Source organism: Helianthus annuus, chromosome 11, assembly GCF_002127325.2.
Source record: "Helianthus annuus cultivar XRQ/B chromosome 11, HanXRQr2.0-SUNRISE, whole genome shotgun sequence".
Classification (NCBI taxonomy): Eukaryota; Viridiplantae; Streptophyta; class Magnoliopsida; order Asterales; family Asteraceae; genus Helianthus; species Helianthus annuus.
Window position 1 is genome coordinate 107,909,246 of NC_035443.2, and position 22,779 is coordinate 107,932,024.

At 37.8% G+C, this 22,779-nt stretch overlaps 1 long non-coding RNA gene across 1 annotated transcript; it reads left to right on the plus strand.

The window, feature by feature from the left end:
* Window positions 1-16,483: 16,483 nt before the first annotated feature.
* Window positions 16,484-17,513, plus strand: LOC110863968. Its single transcript, XR_002549508.2, has 3 exons — window positions 16,484-16,550; window positions 17,050-17,119; window positions 17,486-17,513. It is a non-coding gene; the product is annotated as an uncharacterized LOC110863968 (long non-coding RNA).
* The last annotated feature ends 5,266 nt before the right edge of the window (window positions 17,514-22,779 follow it).

A 22,779-nucleotide genomic window follows, 5' to 3' on the forward strand; every position in this document is an offset into this window, starting at 1 on the left:
CAAGCTAGCTTGTTGATTTGTTTTTCTTTTTCTTTTTCTTTTTTTTAAACTAAATGTAAATTTTAATATTTATAAGCTATAACTCAAACAAGACCATGCGTAGTGGTTGGGGTGAATAATGTTCCACTCTTGGACGTTGTCCATCACGTGTCGTCCTAGTCAGCAAAGGGCCATTTTTTTAAAATGGGTGTAGTGGGGATATGGGTTTTATGTTAATAGGTGTGTAGAAAATTAAATAAATAAAAAAAAACAATGAAAAAACTTTGATTGGACAAAGAATAGGAAGATGAAGGGTGATTGGACAATCAAATGGGGGCAAGGGCGTCGAATATAGGACGCCCCAAACTTTTTTTTGCAAAAAAACGCCCACGGGGGCCGAGGAAGGGCGTGGTTGGGCATAAAAACGCCCACAAGGCAACGAGTACGGGTGGTCTAACAGTTTAATTTTAATCTTTTCCGAGGCTAGGTTTTATATCAATCTAAACTCCTTACACGCTCGTTCGGCTAGGTACGGAATATGTTTATATTTTTGCATTTACAAATATAACATTTATTGTTTTTTATATAATTAAATTTTAAAAACAAACAAGTTGGCTCGGATCGAGCTCATATTTCAGCTTTTTAAAAATAACAAGTTGATTAACTTGGAGTACGAGCCCAAAAGCTATATTGTCTCGGCTTGCTCATTAAGCAACCCTTGTTTGTTTTATCGTTATATCAAAGCATTTTGCACACGTCTTGTATTCATATCACATGATTTTGCCAATTATGCAACTAGATTATTAGTTCATTAGTATGATTCAGGCTTTGATACATTTAGTTAAATTGAATACTAGGTAAAGTTTATATTTTGTAGATTACTCGATTTACCTTCTTGATAAAATCCTCTCATTTATAGCATTTTTTTAACTTCATCAATATGTGACTCGCCATCTGACATGCGGCATGCAATATTCCATAATATTATAACGAGAACGTGGGGCGGGGCACCATGCGGCAAACCTATTCAGAGTTCGAAGCCATGTGGCAACACCGCCACCACCCCCAGGGTTCGGCTAGAATCCATTATGTTTGATTTAACCATCAATTAAATACAAAGGATCAGCTCACATAATTGATAACCAATATGTTCATTGAATCGAAATACTGAGTTAAAGTATCAATCTCACTAAAGTTTTTTAATACACTTTGTTTATCAAAAATCAAAAGGATGTCTCAGTACAATCATGATCCTCACAACACTAGATCCAATAACAAGCCTCCAATGCTTGTCAGGTCTGAATACAATATCTTGCAACGTCGGATGGCACATGTTCTTGCCTAATAAAATACTAGATGTTGGAAGTCCGTTATATTCGGACCACGTGTTCCAATGGTACCAAATACCAAAGATCCAAAAGTTGAAGAGCCAAAGAAACCAGAAAACTATTTTGAACAAGATTTTCAAAAATTTGAGTTAGATGCCAAAGCTTTCTATATCGTTGCTATGGCTCTACCAAATGAAATCTATGCTGGACTATTATACTGTAATAGTGCCAATGAATTGTGAGATGCTTTGAAAGAACAATTTGGTGAAATTGAGAAAGTAATTGAAAACAACCATGAAATTTTTAATCAACAGTATGAGACTTTTAGTCATGTTAAAGGAAAGACCTTGACTAAGCAATTTGAGAGATTCAACTGATTAATTAGTGAATTAAAATTGGTAGATCTAAAGTTTTCCTATGTCACTTTGAGTCATAGGTTCCTTAGATCATTACCTGAAAGTGGGACATTACTATTTTTTTTTTAAAAACTCACCAGGATTTAAGGACTTGACCTTGACTCAACTTCATGGTAAGCTCTTAATCTATAAAAGAGAGCTTACTCAAAAGAAGAAACTCCAGGTAACTAGGTCAAGTCTAGTGATCATTGCTAACCCACAAGCAGAGGAGGCTACACCTCTTAAGTCACATGTGTCTCTTGCTAGTATTTCAAGTGAAGCAGCCACTACAACTATAGGGACTATAGTCCCACTATTTGAAAGTGGTTACATCTCTAAGACTTCCTTGAAGGCAACAACTGTAGAGTCTACAATTGTACACTCAGTGACGGCTAGAAGTCCCTAGAACCAAGAACAAGGGCATCTAGCTTTATACACACCGAGATTCCTCATGTACCTAGACCAGATTCAACCACCTCAGCTGGGAATTTAGATGATCCTGTTCACTTAGGTAATGAACTAAGATATAAGGAACTGACAGAAAGGGTTACCAAAATAGAATCTTCCATGGATGAAATGAAAGACTTGCTCAAAATCTTGGTGCAATACTCAAAGTCCTCACCTTCCACCACTGATCTTGTCAAGGGAGTTATGGACATCTATTCAACCAATCCTTTATGCACAAAAAAGGTCTGCAGATGCAACCCACAACATCCACATGGAACTCATCAGAACTATAGTTGAAGCTAGGTACAAAGATACTCAAGCTGAGATCAAAGCCATCAAGGATCATCATCTCATGACTATAGGCTCTGCTCCTCACCTTGTATATCCCGATGATGCCAAAAAGGGGGAGAATGAAGAGAGAACCAGAAAATTACCTCCTTGTGTTAAGAAAGCTCAAAAGAAACCTGATCAGTCTTCTAAGAAAAAGGAAAAGGAGGATGCCCTAGAGAAACAGAAGAGGAAAGATAACAGACATGCCAAAGATACCTTAGCAGTGGAAGAGAAACTTCAAATGCAGAAAACTCAAGGAAATTTGGGCACTTCAACATATGTGTCACACCCCTTTCTGCGGCGGAAGCACGAGGTGTGATCATGAAAGGTTCTCATTGCATACGAAAGGTAAACATACTACACGCTCAAAAATAACTTCAAACATTACATTACTGAAAACATAAGTCAAGTGTTTACAACACGTGATAGCATATTGTCTTAACAGTTACAACTTTATTCAAAGATAAACAAAAGCGACATCCAAGAGCATGAGTAAAACCGCGCGCACATCCATCTTAGTTACCTGAAATACATGTGAGTTTTGGAAAAACGTCAACATAATGTTGGTGTAAATTCATGCAATTTTTGTATTGAACGTTCGTATACTTTGTATGAAAAACATGGTATGTATTTTGTTTCAAATCATGAATTCATGTATGAGTCAAGTATCTCTATATGTATCAAGTGTTAATGGGTTGCAAATCCATTAACATGTGACACGACATAGGAAGTCACCAAACCATAGGCATTTTTCTGTAGTCGATTCACGACTGAGACACAAAAACACTGCTTGGTTCTAGTTGTCACCAAGAGTGGGGCTGCCCTGGAACCCATTAGATCTAACTTTTTGTTCTGCGGTCTTAGTATGTACACGATTAATGGTGCTTATGGTACCCTATTCGTGACACGATTTCTCGTATCAATTCTTGGCACTAGTTTTCGCCAAGAGTACTTCTCGTTTTTGTACACAACATACCAATTTGTAAATATTGAAGTATTTGTAACATGTATTTCACCCCGGGTTATAAAACTGAAAACAGTTAAAAGAAAAGGGGGAGCATGAACTCACAACTTTGCGTTCCTTGCGTCGTAAACTTCACCGGATTTGCTTATCTAGCGTCGTGACTACTAGCACAAGGCTAGGGTAGGATCTAGTGATGAAGATGATGAGAAAAAGATGAAGGATAAGCAAGAAACAAAGCTCCTTTGAAAGCCCTTCAAGATGCAACCTCCATGGATCAACTTTGAAGCTTGAATGGAGCTTGTTATTGAAGAAGATGAAGATGTAAAAATGGTGGTGGTGGGTTCGGTTTGGGGAGAGCCGAAAGTGGGAGAGAGAGAGTGAAGTTTGGAGGGTGATCTTGTGAAATGATGAATATCTAGGCAACCATACATATATAGATCACTTCATATATTATGGCAAGATCTTCAAGCAACAATCTACTAAATAATTGAAATATAATCTAAGGTAAGATTGTGAGTATGGTAGGGTGATTTGTGGGTCCATGGGGACCAATTTTATTAATATGTAGGGAGGGGTCTAAGTGTAACTTTTGGTTACAAAATCATTTTGTAATCCAAATCTAAGATTATGATCCTTAGGAGATCTTGGTAGATCATATGGAATCCAAGAAGATCATGTAGGAGATTTGGGAAGATTTATAAAAATCTTATGGTGGGGCCATGCTTGGTCCGAAAATCAGCAAAGGGGGGGGGGGGGGTTAAGTGTAATTTCCAAACCCTAATATATAAACAAGTTAGCTTTCTTGTGAAATTTTTAGGGACTTGATGTGTTATCATGTTATACGGGGTGTTATGGTGTTCGGGGATCACGACTAGCCAAGAAATAAATAAATAATGTGTTTGGTAAAATTTTGGTGTCCCGGGTAATGTCTGGTTGTTTGGTTAGACACCGTTCCGTTAAAGTGCTTAATTATTCCGTGAAGTGTCCTTTTGTAACCCTTTTCATTCCCAACACTTAGAGAAATATTCTGGATGATAGAACGAAATTTTTGTATGACATTTACATGTTTAAAAGCTATTTATAGCTGAATTTAAAAAATTAACGCACTTAAAGTGCGTTTCGGGTGCTTTCTAGTGCGTATTTTAGCTTCCGGATGGTATATATATGTAAACCCTTGTATGTACTCTTGGATTTTAATGTATTCTTGGCATTGGACCTACACCTTGGCCTCAGTGCTAATGTCTGACTGCTTTCTGCAGAGTTGTTGACATTTTGCGTTTTACTGGTGAGTTTACTAGTATTTTTGACGCAACGCTCTAGCTAATGCATAAAGTAGTATTAAACGTGCATGAATTCACATGTATATAATGTAATTAATCAATGTTGACATTAAGGCCGATAATTGCAGTCATTTAATAAGAATTTAAGTGTACGGAAATTACCGGTTTTGTGTCAGTTGTCACAGTCTCCCCCCGTTAAAAGAATTTCGTCCCGAAATTCAGGCCGTACTAGCTCTGGCAGGAGTCTTCTTGAACAGGTGGGGATACTTTTCTTTGAACTGGTCTTCACGTTCCCATGTGTACTCGGGTCCGTGTTTAGAGTTCCAACGTACTTTGACAAGTTTGACACTACTCCTTCTTATCTTGTTGATTTTCCAGTCGGTAACCTCAACGGGTTGTTCTGTAAATCGGAGGGTGTCGTCAATATGCACTTCATCCGCAGGGATGATCATGTTTTCTTGTGTTGGACTCTTCTTGAGGTTGGATACATGGAACGTATCATGTACTCCATTAAGTTCTTCCGTTAATTCCAACTTGTATGCTACGGTACCAATTCTTTCTACGATCTTGAGTGGTCCGATGTATCATGGATTCAGCTTTCCACGCTTTCCAAATCTGACTACGCCCTTCCAAGGTGAGACTTTCAACAACACTTTGTCTCCTACCTCGAATTCTAATGGTTTTCGCCTTTGATCCATGTAGCTCTTTTGTCGATCTCGAGCCGCCTTAATGCGCTCTCAAATCTGCAAAATCTTGTCGGTTGTCTCTTGTACAAGTTCAGGACCAACCCTACGTTTATCTCCAGCGTCTGCCCAACATAAGGGTGATCGGCACTTGCGGCCATACAGAGCTTCGAACGGTGCGGCTTTGATGCTCGTATGATAACTGTTATTGTAGGAAAACTCAACTAAGGGTAGATGAGTATCCCAGCTGCCGCCTAGATCCATGACACATGCGTGAAGCATATCTTCTAACGTTTGTATGGTTCGTTCGCTCTGGCCGTCTGTTTGTGGATGAAATGCCGTGCTCAGATCTAACTGAGATCCAAAGGCTTCCTGAAAGGATCGCCAGATTCTTGAGACAAAGCGTCCATCTCTGTCTGAAATAATTGAGATAGGCACTCCATGACGCGTTACAATCTCTTTCAGGTATATCTCAGCAAGCTTTCCAGTACTATCCTTCTCTCGGATTGGTAGGAAATGCGCAGACTTCGTTAGACGATCGACTATCACCCATATCATATCGTGCCCTCTAGGGGTCCTGGGTAATTTTGTTATGAAGTCCATCGAGATCTGCTCCCACTTCCACATGGGTATCGCTGGTTGTTGTAGTAGGCCGGACGGTTTCTGATATTCAGTCTTAACCTTAGCACAGGTTAGACATTTTCCAACATAAACAGCAACGTCGCTCTTGAGTCTCGGCCACCAATAGTATTCTTTTAAGTCTTGATACATCTTGTCCAATCCTGGATGGATCGAATATCTTGATTTGTGCGCTTCATCAAGGATGACTTCTCGTAGGTCACCATAGAGCGGAACCCAAATACGCTTCTTAAAGTATAAGGCTCCCTCTTCATTTGGCGCCATGTACCTCAATGCACCCCGGAGATATTCCGCTTTACGGTTTTCCATCTTAAGGGCTTCTTGTTATTCGTCACGAATACGTGAAGTGAGGTTCATTCGAATAGTCATTTCTAATGCTCGAACCCTTAGGGTCTTAACCCTTTCTTTACGACTTAAAGCGTCCGCTACAACATTTGCCTTTCCAGGATGGTACTTAATCTCACAGTCATAATCATTTAGCAGCTCGACCCATCGCCGCTGTCGCATGTTCAGTTCCTTCTGATCAAGTATGTGTTGCAGGCTTTTGTGATCTGTGAAGATTGTACATCGAGTACCATATAGATAATGTCGCCAGATCTTCAAGGCGAATACCACCGCTCCTAGTTCCAATTCGTGCGTGGTATAATTCTTTTCATGTACCTTCAATTGTCTTGAAGCGTAAGCGATGACTTTTTGGCGTTGCATGAGCACGCAACCCAAACCTCGTCGTGAAGCGTCGCAGTATACCACGAAGTCTTCTGTGCCTTCGAGTAGTGACAGTATTGGTGCATCGCATAGCTTGTTTTTGAGTAGCTGAAAAGCTTCTTCTTGATTAACACCCCAGTCGTACTTCTTATCTTTCTGCGTAAGGGTCGTTAGCGGTTGAGCTATTTTTGAGAAATTCTCGATGAATCGCCGATAGTAGCCCGCTAAGCCCAAAAATTGACGAACTTCAGTTGGGGTTTTGGGGGCTTCCCAATTCTTAATGGCTTCAATCTTGGATGGGTCTACGTGAATGCCATTCTCATTCACAACGTGACCAAGAAATTGAACTTCGCGAATCCAGAATTTGCACTTCGAGAACTTCGCATAGAGTTTCTCTTTCTTCAGTAGTCCAAGTATGGTTCTGAGGTGTTGCTCGTGCTCTTCTTTTGTCCGTGAGTAGATCAGGATATCATCGGTAAATACAATCACGAATTTATCGAGATAGGGTTTGCATACGCGGTTTATCAGATCCATAAAGACCGCTGGTGCGTTCGTCAGTCCGAATGGCATTACAAGAAACTCGTAATGCCCATAGCGTGTTCTGAATGCAGTCTTTGGTACGCTTTCTTCTTGTATCCTCAACTGATGATATCCAGATCGAATGTCGATCTTGGAATAGTAGCTTGATCCTTGCAACTGATCAAATAAGTCATCAATCCTCGGTAGTGGGTACCGATTCTTGATAGTGAGCTTGTTCAGTTCTCTGTAATCAATACACATCCGCAGAGTTCCATCCTTTTTCTTCACGAACAATACTGGAGCTCCCCAGGGCGAGAAGCTTGGTCTTATGAATCCTTTATCCAACAACTCCTGGAGTTGTGTAGATAATTCTTGCATTTCGGATGGTGCAAGCCGATAGGGCGCCTTGGCTACAGGAGCGGCTCCTGGAACCAAGTCGATACGGAATTCGACTTGTCGTTGCGGAGGTAGCCCTGCAGATCTTCGGGAAAAACCTCAGGGAATTCCTTCACCACATGAATGTCTTCGAGTTTCGGCTCCACAGCCTTCTTGTCTATAACGTGGGCTAGGAAAGCAACACACCCTTTCCTTAAGCACTTCTGTGCCTTCATGCAACTGATGATTCGCAGAGGCGCGTCTCGTCTTTCTCCGCGTACGATGAGAGTTTCATCATTCGTCAAAGGGATGCGAATGATCTTCTCATGACAAATAACTTCAGCTTTGTTCTTGGACAACCAGTCCATTCCGACTACTACATCGAAGCTACCCAATTGAATAGGTAAGAGGTCGATGCTAAATCTTTGTTCGCCAAGTTCTAGTGTGCATCCTCTAACAACTTCGCTCGACTCAACAAGTTTACCATTGGCTAATTCTATGGAGTATGGAATATCCAATCTACTAGACTCTATCCCAAGCGTACGTTTAAATTCCACAGACATGAAACTATAATCGGCACCAGTGTCAAATAATACGGATGCAAAGTGATTGTTAACGAGAAACGTACCGGTGACCACGTTAGGGTCCTCGCGTGCGTCCCTTGCTCCAATCACAAATGCTCGAGCCTGAGCATTGTTTCTCTTCGGGCAGTCCTTCATGAAATGATCATTGCTTCCACAACTGAAGCATCCTTGGTTTCACCCGGCTTCGTTTCCAACCCGGTTACCATTGCCATTACCGTTCCCACCGTGGTTTCCAGCACCAGCGCGGTTTCCATTTCCGTTTCTGTTTCCCTTACCCCAACAGTCTTCAGTGCGGTGAACCAATTTTCCACACTTGTCGCACTTTGGAATGCGACAGGCTCCTTCGTGATGACGCTTGCACCGATTGCATTTGGGCAGGGTGCCCAGGTATCCCTTAGCTGGAGCGTCGTTCATGGCCGCAAGCGATTTCGCCTCCTGAGGCGGGTTGGGACCGCGCTTCTTGTTGGAACCCTTGTTGTTACGAGTTGCTTGATTCAAGTTTGCATGTTTCCTTTTCTTGTCACCGGACGACTCAGCATGCGTCTCGGTGTTTTCTGTCGGGTTCAGTGATAGCTTCTCCATGCGAACACAGTCTTCAGTAAGGCTGACAGCCAGAGTTACAGCCTCAGTGATTGTCTGGGGTTTGGCTGAAGTCACCATGCCGCGAAATTCCGGGGCCAGTCCCCAAATGTAGCGTTCAACGCGCTTGAATTCTGGAGTTACCATGTAGGGAATCACCCTAGACAAATCATGGAACCTTCGAGTATACCCTGTGATGTCAGCACCTACCATAGTTAAGTGCCAGAACTCTGTCTCCAACCTTTGGAGTTCGGCACGAGAGCAGTACTTCTCTCTCATTTTCTATTTCAGTTCATCCCAAGTCATGCCATACGCGGCATCATCACCCAGCGTTTGAACTTGCAAAGTCCACCATGTCAGTGCTTCATCGACAAACAACCCAGTAGCAAAGGTGACTTGCTGATCCGCGGTACACTTACTCATGCGGATAGTGGCTTCAGTCTTTTCCGTCCAGCGTACAAATGCCACTGCTCCTCCAGGGCCATCGTAGTTTAGCGGTTTGCAATCGAGGAACTGCTTGAAAGTGCAGCCTTGGGTTGCGTTTCCTCCAGACGAATCTCCATTCCCGTTGCGCCTAGCATTGCTTGGTCCTCCACTGTCTTGAGTACGGTTCGCCTCGTACTGGGCGATAGCAGCAGAGATCCTTTCTTCCAGTAGAGCGTTCAGCTCTTCAGCAGTTTTCGGCATTGGGGGAGGAGGGGGTTGATCACGAGCGTTCATAGCTTTCCTGGGTGCCATGTTCTGACGGAACATAACACAACAGGGTTAGGCGTTGGTTCGATATCGTCATAATAGTAGTATATATATACACAGGCATATACCACATAAATGACATCAAATAATTGTTATTCTAGCAGAGTATTTAGTAGGCTGGAAGGGGTACTCACGTTTGACCTTTATCTTCCACTGGGGAATCTCTAAGCGATAAGACTTGCTGTGGTTTCTGTGCACTGAATTCCATAATTATGTATGCATCTATAATTACATAACACCTTGCACAGTCCGCACAGTTCGTTTCATCCTCGTATTTCTTCCCCCAGAAAAGCCATTGTTTTTAGGTAAAGTCATGTATACTAGTGGTATTCTACATCTAGTACATGTACGTGCTAATTACCACACATAATTGCAAGTAATTTCTCAGTTAAAGGCAAGTGCTACTCCTGTGCACCCTAAGTCTCGTAGTGGCTTTTCTAGACTCATGTAAAAAGTTTCAGGCAGTGGATGTTGCGGGATGTTTTATGCAATGAAAAACTCTTTGAAAAATTGTTTTCATGAAGGATCCTAGAGATTGTAGACTAGACTCGAGAAGGAATCCTGGTTCACTACAATCGCAGCTCTGATACCAATCTGTCACACCTCTTTCTACGGCGGAAGCCCGAGGTGTGATCATGAAAGGTTCTCATTGCATACGAAAGGTAAACATACTACACGCTCAAAAATAACTTCAAACATTACATTACTGAAAACATAAGTCAAGTGTTTACAACACGTGATAGCATATTGTCTTAACAGTTACAACTTTATTCAAAGATAAACAAAAGCGACATCCAAGAGCATGAGTAAAACCGCGCGCACATCCATCTTAGTTACCTGAAATACATGTGAGTTTTGGAAAAACGTCAACATAATGTTGGTGTAAATTCATGCAATTTTTGTATTGAACGTTCGTATACTTTGTATGAAAAACATGGTATGTATTTTGTTTCAAATCACGAATTCATGTATGAGTCAAGTATCTCTATATGTATCAAGTGTTAATGGGTTGCAAAGCCATTAACATGTGACACGACATAGGAAGTCACCAAACCATAGGCATTTTTCTGTAGTCGATTCACGACTGAGACACAAAAACACTGCTTGGTTCTAGTTGTCACCAAGAGTGGGGCTGCCCTGGAACCCATTAGATCTAACTTTTTGTTCTGCGGTCTTAGTATGTACACGATTAATGGTGCTTATGGTACCCTATTCGTGACACGATTTCTCGTATCAATTCTTGGCACTAGTTTTCGCCAAGAGTACTTCTCGTTTTTGTACACAACATACCAATTTGTAAATATTGAAGTATTTGTAACATGTATTTCACCCCGGGTTATAAAACTGAAAACAGTTAAAAGAAAAGGGGGAGCATGAACTCACAACTTTGTGTTCCTTGCGTCGTAAACTTCACCGGATTTGCTTATCTAGCGTCGTGACTACTAGCACAAGGCTAGGGTAGGATCTAGTGATGAAGATGATGAGAAAAAGATGAAGGATAAGCAAGAAACAAAGCTCCTTTGAAAGCCCTTCAAGATGCAACCTCCATGGATCAACTTTGAAGCTTGAATGGAGCTTGTTATTGAAGAAGATGAAGATGTAAAAATGGTGGTGGTGGGTTCGGTTTGGGGAGAGCCGAAAGTGGGAGAGAGAGAGTGAAGTTTGGAGGGTGATCTTGTGAAATGATGAATATCTAGGCAACCATACATATATAGATCACTTCATATATTATGGCAAGATCTTCAAGCAACAATCTACTAAATAATTGAAATATAATCTAAGGTAAGATTGTGAGTATGGTAGGGTGATTTGTGGGTCCATGGGGACCGATTTTATTAATATGTAGGGAGAGGTCTAAGTGTAACTTTTGGTTACAAAATCATTTTGTAATCCAAATCTAAGATTATGATCCTTAGGAGATCTTGGTAGATCATATGGAATCCAAGAAGATCATGTAGGAGATTTGGGAAGATTTATAAAAATCTTATGGTGGGGCCATGCTTGGTCCGAAAATCAGCAAAGGGGGGGGGGTTAAGTGTAATTTCCAAACCCTAATATATAAACAAGTTAGCTTTCTTGTGAAATTTTTAGGGACTTGATGTGTTATCATGTTATACGGGGTGTTATGGTGTTCGGGGATCACGACTAGCCAAGAAATAAATAAATAATGTGTTTGGTAAAATTTTGGTGTCCGGGTAATGTCCGGTTGTTTGGTTAGACACCGTTCCGTTAAAGTGCTTAATTATTCCGTGAAGTGTCCTTTTGTAACCCTTTTAATTCCCAACACTTAGAGAAATATTCTGGACGATAGAACGAAATTTTTGTATGACATTTATATGTTTAAAAGCTATTTATAGCTGAATTTAAAAAATTAACGCACTTAAAGTGCGTTTCGGGTGCTTTCTAGTGCGTATTTTAGCTTCCGGATGGTATATATATGTAAACCCTTGTATGTACTCTTGGATTTTAATGTATTCTTGGCATTGGACCTACACCTAGGCCTCAGTGCTAATGTCTGACTGCTTTCTGCAGAGTTGTTGACATTTTGCGTTTACTGGTGAGTTTACTAGTATTTTTGACGCAACGCTCTAGCTAATGCATAAAGTAGTATTAAACGTGCATGAATTCACATGTATATAATGTAATTAATCAATGTTGACATTAAGGCAGATAATTGCAATCATTTAATAATAATTTAAGTGTACGGAAATTACCGGTTTTGTGCCAGTTGTCACAGTCTCCCCCCGTTAAAAGAATTTCGTCCCGAAATTCAGGCCGTACTAGCTCTGGCAGGAGTCTTCTTGAACAGGTGGGGATACTTTTCTTTGAACTGGTCTTCACGTTCCCATGTGTACTCGGGTCCGTGTTTAGAGTTCCAACGTACTTTGACAAGTTTGACACTACTCCTTCTTATCTTGTTGACTTTCCAGTCGGTAACCTCAACGGGTTGTTCTGTAAATCGGAGGGTGTCGTCAATATGCACTTCATCCGCAGGGATGATCATGTTTTCTTGTGTTGGACTCTTCTTGAGGTTGGATACATGGAACGTATCATGTACTCCATTAAGTTCTTCCGTTAATTCCAACTTGTATGCTACGGTACCAATTCTTTCTACGATCTTCAGTGCTAATGTCTGACTGCTTTCTGCAGAGTTGTTGACATTTTGCGTTTTACCGGTGAGTTTACTAGTATTTTTGACGCAACGCTCTAGCTAATGCATAAAGTAGTATTAAACGTGCATGAATTCACATGTATATAATGTAATTAATCAATGTTGACATTAAGGCAGATAATTGCAGTCATTTAATAATAATTTAAGTGTACGGAAATTACCGGTTTTGTGCCAGTTGTCACAATATGCACCTACTAGAAGATAACCTAAGGCAATTTAAAATCACCTCCGAAACCACTGCTACTGAATCCACTCAAACCACAAAACCTACTCATACTATCAGATGCTGAAACAACTATTGGCATTGAAATACTGCAAACAGATGTTGAAACCACAATAGCCCTTGTGACCATTCCTGAACCAGTCAAAGCCATCTCACAAAGGGTTCCTGTTGGTGTACTAAAAAGAAAACCACCAACTCATACTCTATCTCCTCCACCAAAAGCTCCTACTCCTTATACCAGAAGGAGGAGACAGAGGTTTGTCATCCACGATGATGATGAAGACACTCCATCAGATTAAAAATAAACCCAAAACTTCCATTCTTGCCACTTCATCATTACCGCAAACCACAAAACCAATCATAACCACTGTTTCAAAACCCAATCTAGCTCCATTATCAACACCAACTCCCTCCACTACCACAACACTCTCACAAATTTCCATAACTCATCCCTTGGATGTATTCTATGTATTCAGTCCTCTTACGCCACTGATGATTCAAGCCAGCTGACATTACCATCTCTACACAGCTTTCCAAAGCTTACTAATGTGAAAGAGTACTTAGAACTGAAATTGCACCATGTTGAAAAAATAGTTGCTGGGAAGAGTAAAGGGAAGGATGATACACAGGCACAACTTATTTTATTAGCTGCACTTAGAAAGGTAAATGCTTGTGAAGATTATGCCAAAGATGTATGTATGACATTCTCTCTTGCTCTAGTTACAGATCCTAAACTCTAAAGGACATTGAGAGAGGATTACTTATATCACATAATGAAAAACAAGCCATACAAAGCATCAAGAGCACAATTCTCAGGGGTGGACAACTTAAGCCTTATTGGATGAAATTCTAAGGATAGAAAAGATGCTCCTTGACTCACTGCACAAACCTACACCTCCAAATTGGAAGGCTGGCAAAGTGCCAAGTGATAAAAGGGTTATGTAGTTAAAGAGAACGAAAGAAGAAATGGTTGTTGCCAATTTTGAAAGTTTAAGATCAATGGCAAGATGGAGTGAAGAAACTATCAAAAAAAAATTACAAGAAGTCGGAAGAGCTTAGAGAAGAAGACCCTTCAATTCCAAGAAAGCCAGAATATGATTAAGTAGACTTTCCTATCAAAACTCTGGTTGCTCCAAGTGAACTTCTTCTACTAAAAACATTTCTTCAGCGGTAAGAAATTACTTGAAAAGGCAGAAGGAGATGTCCACTGAAGAGATGAAAGAATATGAAGATTATTATATGAAGGAAAGAATCAGAAACGAGATCAATTTTGTAATACCAGATGCTGCTAATCTCATTGGTCACATTTTGGGTAGACCAACTTCTCCTAAATCATCCAAAATAACCTTTGCCCCTAAAAATCCTTCTAGCTCCAAAATTCTAAAATGAAAATCAGATAAGATTAGCCAAGAATTGACTTTGCTCAAAGCAGATGGAGAAGTTAAAAAGATCTCCATGGATGATGCATTCAGGTCGGAATACAGATTGCATAGGGTTATAACCAATTCATTTTCTTTTATGCCAAAAAAGGCATTTTTGACCTCTTTTTTTAAGTAATATATGTATTTAACTTGTCATTTGACCCATCCAAATGTGATTATAACACTCCGTTTTTTCGTAACTTTCCTTAATTAGAAAGCTTGTCTTGTATTTCTATTTTTAGAAGCTTGTTCCTTTTGTATTCGTATTTCGTTGTGACGTTGTAAATCCGAGACTTTGATCGTAATGAAATCCATTGTTTTATACAAATTATACCTTACTTATTCGTGCATGCTTATACGTTTAATTCATTATACATTTGATAATCATTCGTGAATCTTGGAAACATGTGATAAACTTACAAGCAAATGTCGTATATACATGATTCATACATTTTCACGTACACTTACACATCATTCTACGCATGCAAATACACAAATCCATGATTACAATACTTAGTTGTGATTAGTTATATATTTTAGATACTTAAAATAACTTATATTATGTTTCTTACACCTAAAATGCATTATATCATATAACATACCAAAGTATGGGGACTAGAATTGTCAAAAAGGAAACAAGTTAGATGGCCATAGGGCCGCCGCGCCCCGTGGCACCCCCACCCTATTCCCGTCGCGGGCTGCCAAGGGGCGGAATCCGCAAAAAAATCTTTTCAGCTCATCTATTGGGCGGATGTGTATTTGTTTAGTGTGTTTTCCCACCTAATTGCATTAATAACTCACCAACTCAAACCCTAGAAGCTCAACTATAAAACCAACACTCCTAACACTCTTTTACCACTTTACAAACCTCACAATCACTCTCAAAACACTCCTAAATATCATCAAATTCTCAGATTCTAATCAGAAAGTTCAAGACATTCTAAGTGAGTTCTAGCTCACTTCTTTTACCATTTCTTGCTTGTTTCTTCTTTCTTGGCACTTGGATAACCTTTAGGAAGGTTTTCATAAGATTGCTTAGGTAATCTAAGGTGAAACCTCACCATATTTGAGGTCCAAAGTGCCATAAACTTTCTGTTTTTATATATGTTCTTGTATGTTCATTTTATGAATATAACTTGATGAAATCTTACTCCCATCAAGCTCACAATCAAGTCTATGATTGTGGGTTTGCATTAGGGTGATTACTATCCAAGTTATGAGTTCAAACACTCACTTTTCTGTTTAAACTTGATAATCGAATGACGAAAACAAGCACAAGTTATCATCTTCCATATGATGAATTTGTGACTTGTGACTTGTGAAGTGTGAACAAATGGGAGCTTTGGCTTTCCAAACCAAGTTCCACTCCTTCATTTGAACACTCTTATAACTTGTTAGATTAGATTTACTTTTCTTGTTATTCATGACCCTCCCACCATCTTCATGATGGTGTGTGTAGTGGTGAATAATATAATGAGGTTTCTAACCTCCATGCTTGACATACATGACGCTATATAATAATACTTGATTGGACATAGTTTAGGTTATATTACTACCTTATAAATATACATATTATTATATAAAACATGGCTGAGTTGTGATGTTAATCAAGCTATGATTAATCGTCATAAACCTAAGCTAACATATCGAAGATTCTAGAGTACTTGTTATGAATTCAATGGGCAATTTGGGACCCATGAAATCACTTGATATGGTGTCATAAACAAACTCTTAGATATCTATTATATATAATAAATGAAAGTTATTTGGGCCACGTGTCACTTAACTAGGGCATCCTCAGTTCTCTTTTCCCGCCCAACAGTACCACTACCCTTTTCCTTATATAATCTCTCTTCTCACTTCTCCTCTTTCTTTACAAATGCCTAGGGTTCCTTCTCTCTCTTTATTCCGGCGATTCAAATTCAAATTTCACAAACCCTGCAAACCATAATCTTCTTGCAGACGCCACCATAAAATCTTCTTTTGTTCATTGATTACTTCATCAAAAGGTTTGTTCTTCTTTTTTTTAGTTGAAATACTTTCATCATTTCCTCTTATTTACAATAATCCTAATTTCTACTCGTAATCTAATCATATGGTTCTAGGGTTGTTGTCATCGATTGTCATCAAAGTTGAAATCAGCTTAGCTGCGGATAGATTTCTGCCATAAGCTGGTATGTTTGAATATGTTCAGAAATAAGCGTTTTTTTCTTAATGGTGATGATATGAGTATAACATCTGTTGATTATTGATGTTTGAGTATGTTCAGCGTTTATTCTTTCTGAAATTAGGGTTTCATTTCCAGTTCTCGAGGTATTATCTGTTTGTAACAGAAGTGGTTCAGCATCTACAGTGGATTCAACATCAGGTGTTTGCTATTATTGTTTGATGTTGTTTGCCATTATTGTTTGATGTTGTTTGCTATTATTGTTTGATGTTGTTTGCTATTGTTGTCAAGTAAGGTAAAAATGGCCATTCTAATTACCTGAATATTGCGTATGATATCCTTTTAATTTTAATCGCGCAATAAGTTTTTTGGTTTGTTTCTTTCGTATTTCCTTATGATTTGTATGCTATTACGGTTTGATTTTATATTGATCATCACATTATTGGTGAGTACTCGGGAATATTGGATGGTTTTATTAATTTTATTTTTGGTATTTTTTGATGCAGTTGAAGGGATCATTTGAGTGAAATCAATGTTGATTTATCAGAAGATGCAGTTGAAGATATCTTAATTAAGGTAATAATTGTATTACATCCTGTTGAAAAATAGAATTGATAAATTTAGGGAAAGTGAGGTTGAAAGATGATAACCCAACAGTGGAGCATTTCATTCTACAGGTTCGATAAATTAAGGGTATTCTCATATAATTCTTCCTCGATTGATCCAATGAAGTGGCACTTTGGACATCTGTTGTCTTCAAACTTCAAACTTCTTAGATAATAGATGTTTGAAGAACAACAGATTTCCAAAGTGCGGATTCTTTGGAACCATTATATGAGAATACCTTTAATTTATCGAACCTGTAGAATGAGATGCTCCACCGTTGGGTTATCATCTTTCAACCTCACTTTCCCTAAATTTATCAATTCTATTTTTCAACAGGATGTAATACAATTATAAAGACTGATGGTTACAACAACTGATCATGCTAAGGACTTTTATAATTAACCACTGCTCCTTATATAATCATCGTTCCAGTATCATTGTTCCAACATCGTTGTTTCAATGAAGCTTCCCATCACACATCAATCTTTCAATATCGATGTTGCAATATAATTGTTGCAACATCGTTAAAGGTTGTATGTGCTACCTTCTTTGATGGGAGAGTTGTGGTTTCCCTTGATAATGGTATGTGTTTTTGTTTTTGATTTTTACTGAAGTTTTGTTATATGAGTTGTGACTAAATTATGATTGTGAATGATCTGCTGTAGATGATGATGATGATGATGATGATGATTGTTCTACTGTTGTGAATGAAGTGGCACTTTGGACATCTGTTGTCTTCAAACTTCAAACTTCTTAGATAATAGATGTTTGAAGAACAACAGATGTCCAAAGTGCGGATTCTTTGGAAGCAGCCATGAAACATTATATGAGAATTCCTTTAATTTATCGAACCTGTAGAATGAGATGCTCCACCGTTGGGTTATCATCTTTCAACCTCACTTTCCCTAAATTTATCAATTCTATTTTTCAACAGGATGTAATACAATTATAAAAACTGATGGTTATAACAGCTGATCATGCTAATGACTGTTATAATTAACCACTGCTCCTTATAAAGACTAATGGACTTAAATACTGATGAGGCCTATCCACTGATGTAGACAAATCTCTGTTAAAGTTCCATGTGCTAAGGACTGTTATAACTAACCACTGCTCCTTATATAATCTTCGTTCCAGTATCATTGTTCCAACATCGTTGTTTCAATGAAGCTTCCCATCACACATCAATCTTTCAATATCGATGTTGCAATATAATTGTGTGCAACATCGTTAAAGGTTGCATGTGCTACCTTCTTTGATGGTGGAGTTGTGGTTTCCCTTGATAATGGTATGTGTTTTTGTTTTTGATTTTTACTGAAGTTTTGTTATATGAGTTGTGACTAAATGATGATTGTGAATGATCTGCTGCAGATGATGATGATGATGATGTAGAAGCTGCAGTACTTCCTGCTAAAGTTTGGTCTTTCCTGCCTTCTTTGTATTTAAAGAAGCATAAAGTTTGTTTTATCGCAGCTTTTTATGAACAAAGTTAAGTATCAAGTATATGAGGACAGGGCTACTCTTCCACAGCTGAAGAAGTGTTTTCGTATACTGCATGTTGGTTTGTTCACGAGAGATCAGGTTTCTATAAATCCTGCTGGAAATGCATTGAGTACTTCCACGGAGTTCATGGCGATTGTCGAAGATATACTTTGATGGAGTTTAAAGCTAAAAGCACTAAATTTTAAGCTAAAAGCATTAAATTTTTGCTGTTAGGTTCCTAAATTTATTGGTGTTGTTCTTATATTTTAAATTGTATGTAATTTTGTAAAGTACAATAACAAACAGTGGTTTAACATATGTTTGCATTTTGGTCAATAGATAATGGAAACCCATGTTAGGTTGAACACTGTTTTTAAGTTAAACATCTGTTAAGTGTTAAACAGATGTTTGGCCTTTAACATCTGTTTATAGGCAAACATCTGTTTATGGGCAAACTTCTGTTTATGAGCAATCATCTGTTTATGCTCAGACCTTTGTTTATGTTAACACTGTTTATATGTAACAGTGTTTTTCACATTAGAGTTTTATAGTCTTTTTGGTTGATAAATGTTATCACCTCAGTGTTTTATATGTAACAATATAGTCACAACAATGTTTATATGTAACAGTGTATATCCCAACAGTGTTTATATGTAACAGTATTTATCAAATCCCTACATTGATTTGATCTGTAATATAAACTGAACAATTGTTTCATTTTTATACTAATAAATAAAATTAAAGTATACTTGGATGATTATTAAGCTCTTGATTTTGATTGTTTGGGTATAGTATTCTTGAATTTGGACTTTTTTTTTGCAAACCGATGTTTATGTGCAAACATTTGTTTATGCTCGAAGATTTGTTTAAGGCCAAAAATCTGTTTATGGCTAAATTTCTGTTTATTGGCAATCATATGTTTAAGTTCAAACTTTTGTTTAAGTCCATATAACTGATATATAAGGTGAAACATCTGTTTTAGCCCCAACATGTGTTTAAAAGCCTGTTACAACCGCTGTGTTGGTTGAAACAGTTGATTGTTAATTCTTATCCACTGCTGAAATACAACCTCTGTTTCTTTAATCTTCGTGTTGACCACTGACTTACCAAATATCAGATGTTTAAAAAACTGTTCGGTATCTACTGATAGGAAAAAATAGCCAATGGTTACTTTTTTATTCTTGACATCCATTGATATTGACCATCAACGGTATTCCTAAAAAACAGCCACTGCTCACATTTTTATAATTGATGCCTTGATGGTGTTAATTAGTGATATATTGAAATTATCAAATAAAAACTAGAATTAAAATGAAATTACCATTTTACCTAATCGTTACATTGCAATGAGATAAGAGTTCCTCCAATATTGTTTTCCTGATGAAATTTAATGTTAAAATAAAAAATAAAAAAAATACTTGATGACTATTTATTGCAAATCAAATCACTAATTAATGGTAATTTCTTGAGCTTTGGACTTTTAAAATATGCAAAATCTGAATTTCAAACTGAGGGTTATTATCTCTTAATTAAAGTTAAAATAAAAATTAGAAAAGTCATCATCACAATTGCTTTCAAATCAGATCACTGATAATATCAGTAATTTTGAAATTTTGAAATTAAAATTATGCAAGATGGTAATTTAGAATTGACGTACTCCTTTTTTTTTCCTACTTTGCATATCATTACTAATATTTATTTACTTTAATAAGGAGGGATATAAAGATACACACTACTTACCTTTCAGTTCCCAATAAACATCATCACAATTGCTTTCAAATCAAATTAGTAATTACTAATAATATCAGTAATTTTGAAATTCAAAATTCAAACCATATATATTTTTATCCTATAAATAAGATATAATTATCTGATTTCACATTCAAATCTCGCTCGCTCATATATGTGAGTGTATTTTTCTCTCTCAACAGTCTTTATATGTAACAGTATTTATCAAATCCCTTCATTGATTTGATCTTTAATATAAACTGAACAGTTGTTTCATTTTTATACTAATAAATAAGAATAAAGTATACTTGTATGATTATTAAGCTCATCATTTTGATTGTTTCGGTATAGTATTCTTGAAATTGATCTTTTTTGCAAACAGATGTTTATGGGCAAACATTTGTTTTAGCTCGAAGTTTTGTTTAAGGTAAAAAATATGTTTATGACCTAATTTCTGTTTATTGCCAATCATCTGTTTAAGTTCAAAGTTTTGTTTTGAGTCCAGACAACTGATATATAAGGCGAAACATCTGTTTAAGCAACAACATCTGTTTAAAAGTCTGTTACAACCGCTGTTTTGGTTGAAACAGTTGATTGTTAAAACTTATCTACTGATGACCTTAAACACATGTTTGACCTTAAACAAATGTTTTGCCTTAAACAGATGTTCTCCTTCTATATCAGATATTTGGACTTAAACAGATGTTTGGCCATAAACAGATGTTTGGCCTTAAACCAAACATCTGTTTAAGCTCAACATCTGTTTGACTATTTGTCAATATCTTATTGACTTTTGGTCAACATTTGTTTCAAATTTGGTCAACATCTTATTTTGTAAAAGAGGTAAAAAAACAAAGATTTTTTCAAAATCCCAAATCATCCTATCATGTAAGTGCATTGAAGTAAAAGTGGAAATGATATTATTTATATGGTCCTGTTATGCTTTTGTTTGTCCTCTAATATGAGTTCATGATCTAATCCGGTGATTTGAAGACATTGTTGTTTAATCGAATTAGATGGTTGATGTAATGTGGTCGTATTACAAACAAATAGTAATTAATTAATCTAAATAACTTTCCCGAGCCCGGAAGCAATCCCGGGTAAAAACCTAGTTACTTTCATATATACATACTTTTACTACTTTAATTCCTAGTCTGAATCCTTCCATTCATTCTTAATCCATGAAACTTACACACCTTCATTTACCCTTGTAGGGTGACTCGGTGTTCCATCCTCAACAATCAACTCTTCACGGAATTACCAAGTTAAAGCTTGTAAACCATGAGTACACTTGACCCATTTTCATTTTTACACAATTTGGGTTGTAACATGTTAACTTACAAAATACAGAAATACACACAAACATACTTTATTCTCTCAATCCGTTATACATGTTATTTGTTTATGCTTAGGTTCATGCTAGATTACATATATGCTACTTATCATTAACTTAGCTAGCCCATCTTAACATATATAACGCTATAGGAGTAGCACGCCGCCCGTCGTGATAATGTTAAGCTTATTATACATAAACGGTCTCATTCACTTTTGTGGCGAGGGATGCACATAATTCTCATGGTCACTCGGGTTTGACTTTTAGTTATGCATGCTAGTTAACCTTGTATACAAATTTGCCATGTGGATTCGAGTAAATTCTTTTTATACTTATGCTATGTATCTTAAAACTTGTGTACTCACCAATGCTTTTGCGTTGAACTCTATTTTTAACATGTTACAGGTTAATGATGATGCTTGAAGAAACACTGGTTTGATTGACCAGAATCAACTGAACCTGGGGGTTTGAATCTGCATAAAAGGGTTATATCTTCTCGTTTGATTCGGGGGTGACAGGTCTTCTTCCTCGAGCAACAACTGCAAAACAAACAGCCGTTAGACTCGCCACGGGGAGAATGGGGGTTCTCTCCGTGACCACCCTCCGGCGTGAGAATAAGTACATGTTTTATGAAAAAGAAGAAGAAGAAGTGAAAGTAAAGTGAAGTGTGAGTAACTTGAGAATTATACCTGAATTATCCTTTATTTATAGCCGAAGTTTGGGCGGGATAATCTGTTGATGAAAACTTGACGGAAAGTGCTTTTCCGTAAGCGGTTATTTTCTCCTTCCGTTAATCACTAACGAGTGTGTATGCACACGGATCGTGATCTCGATCAAAGGTTAGGGTGATGCCATGTGGAAAGTGGGCAAGTGTAGATCTTTCCTTCAATTCGGTTCCATCATCGTGACTTCGAGGGAGCCTAGGATGATGCCACGTGGCTATTAGGTTATAACCGAATGGTGGTGCACGATCAAGCCTTCTAGAAGGATACAACTGTAAACCTGTGTGGCTATTCTTCATGCTAATTTTTGTGGTAACAGAGAAGTTACTTTTATCCAAGTTTGGATGTTATTTATGCGGAAGTGT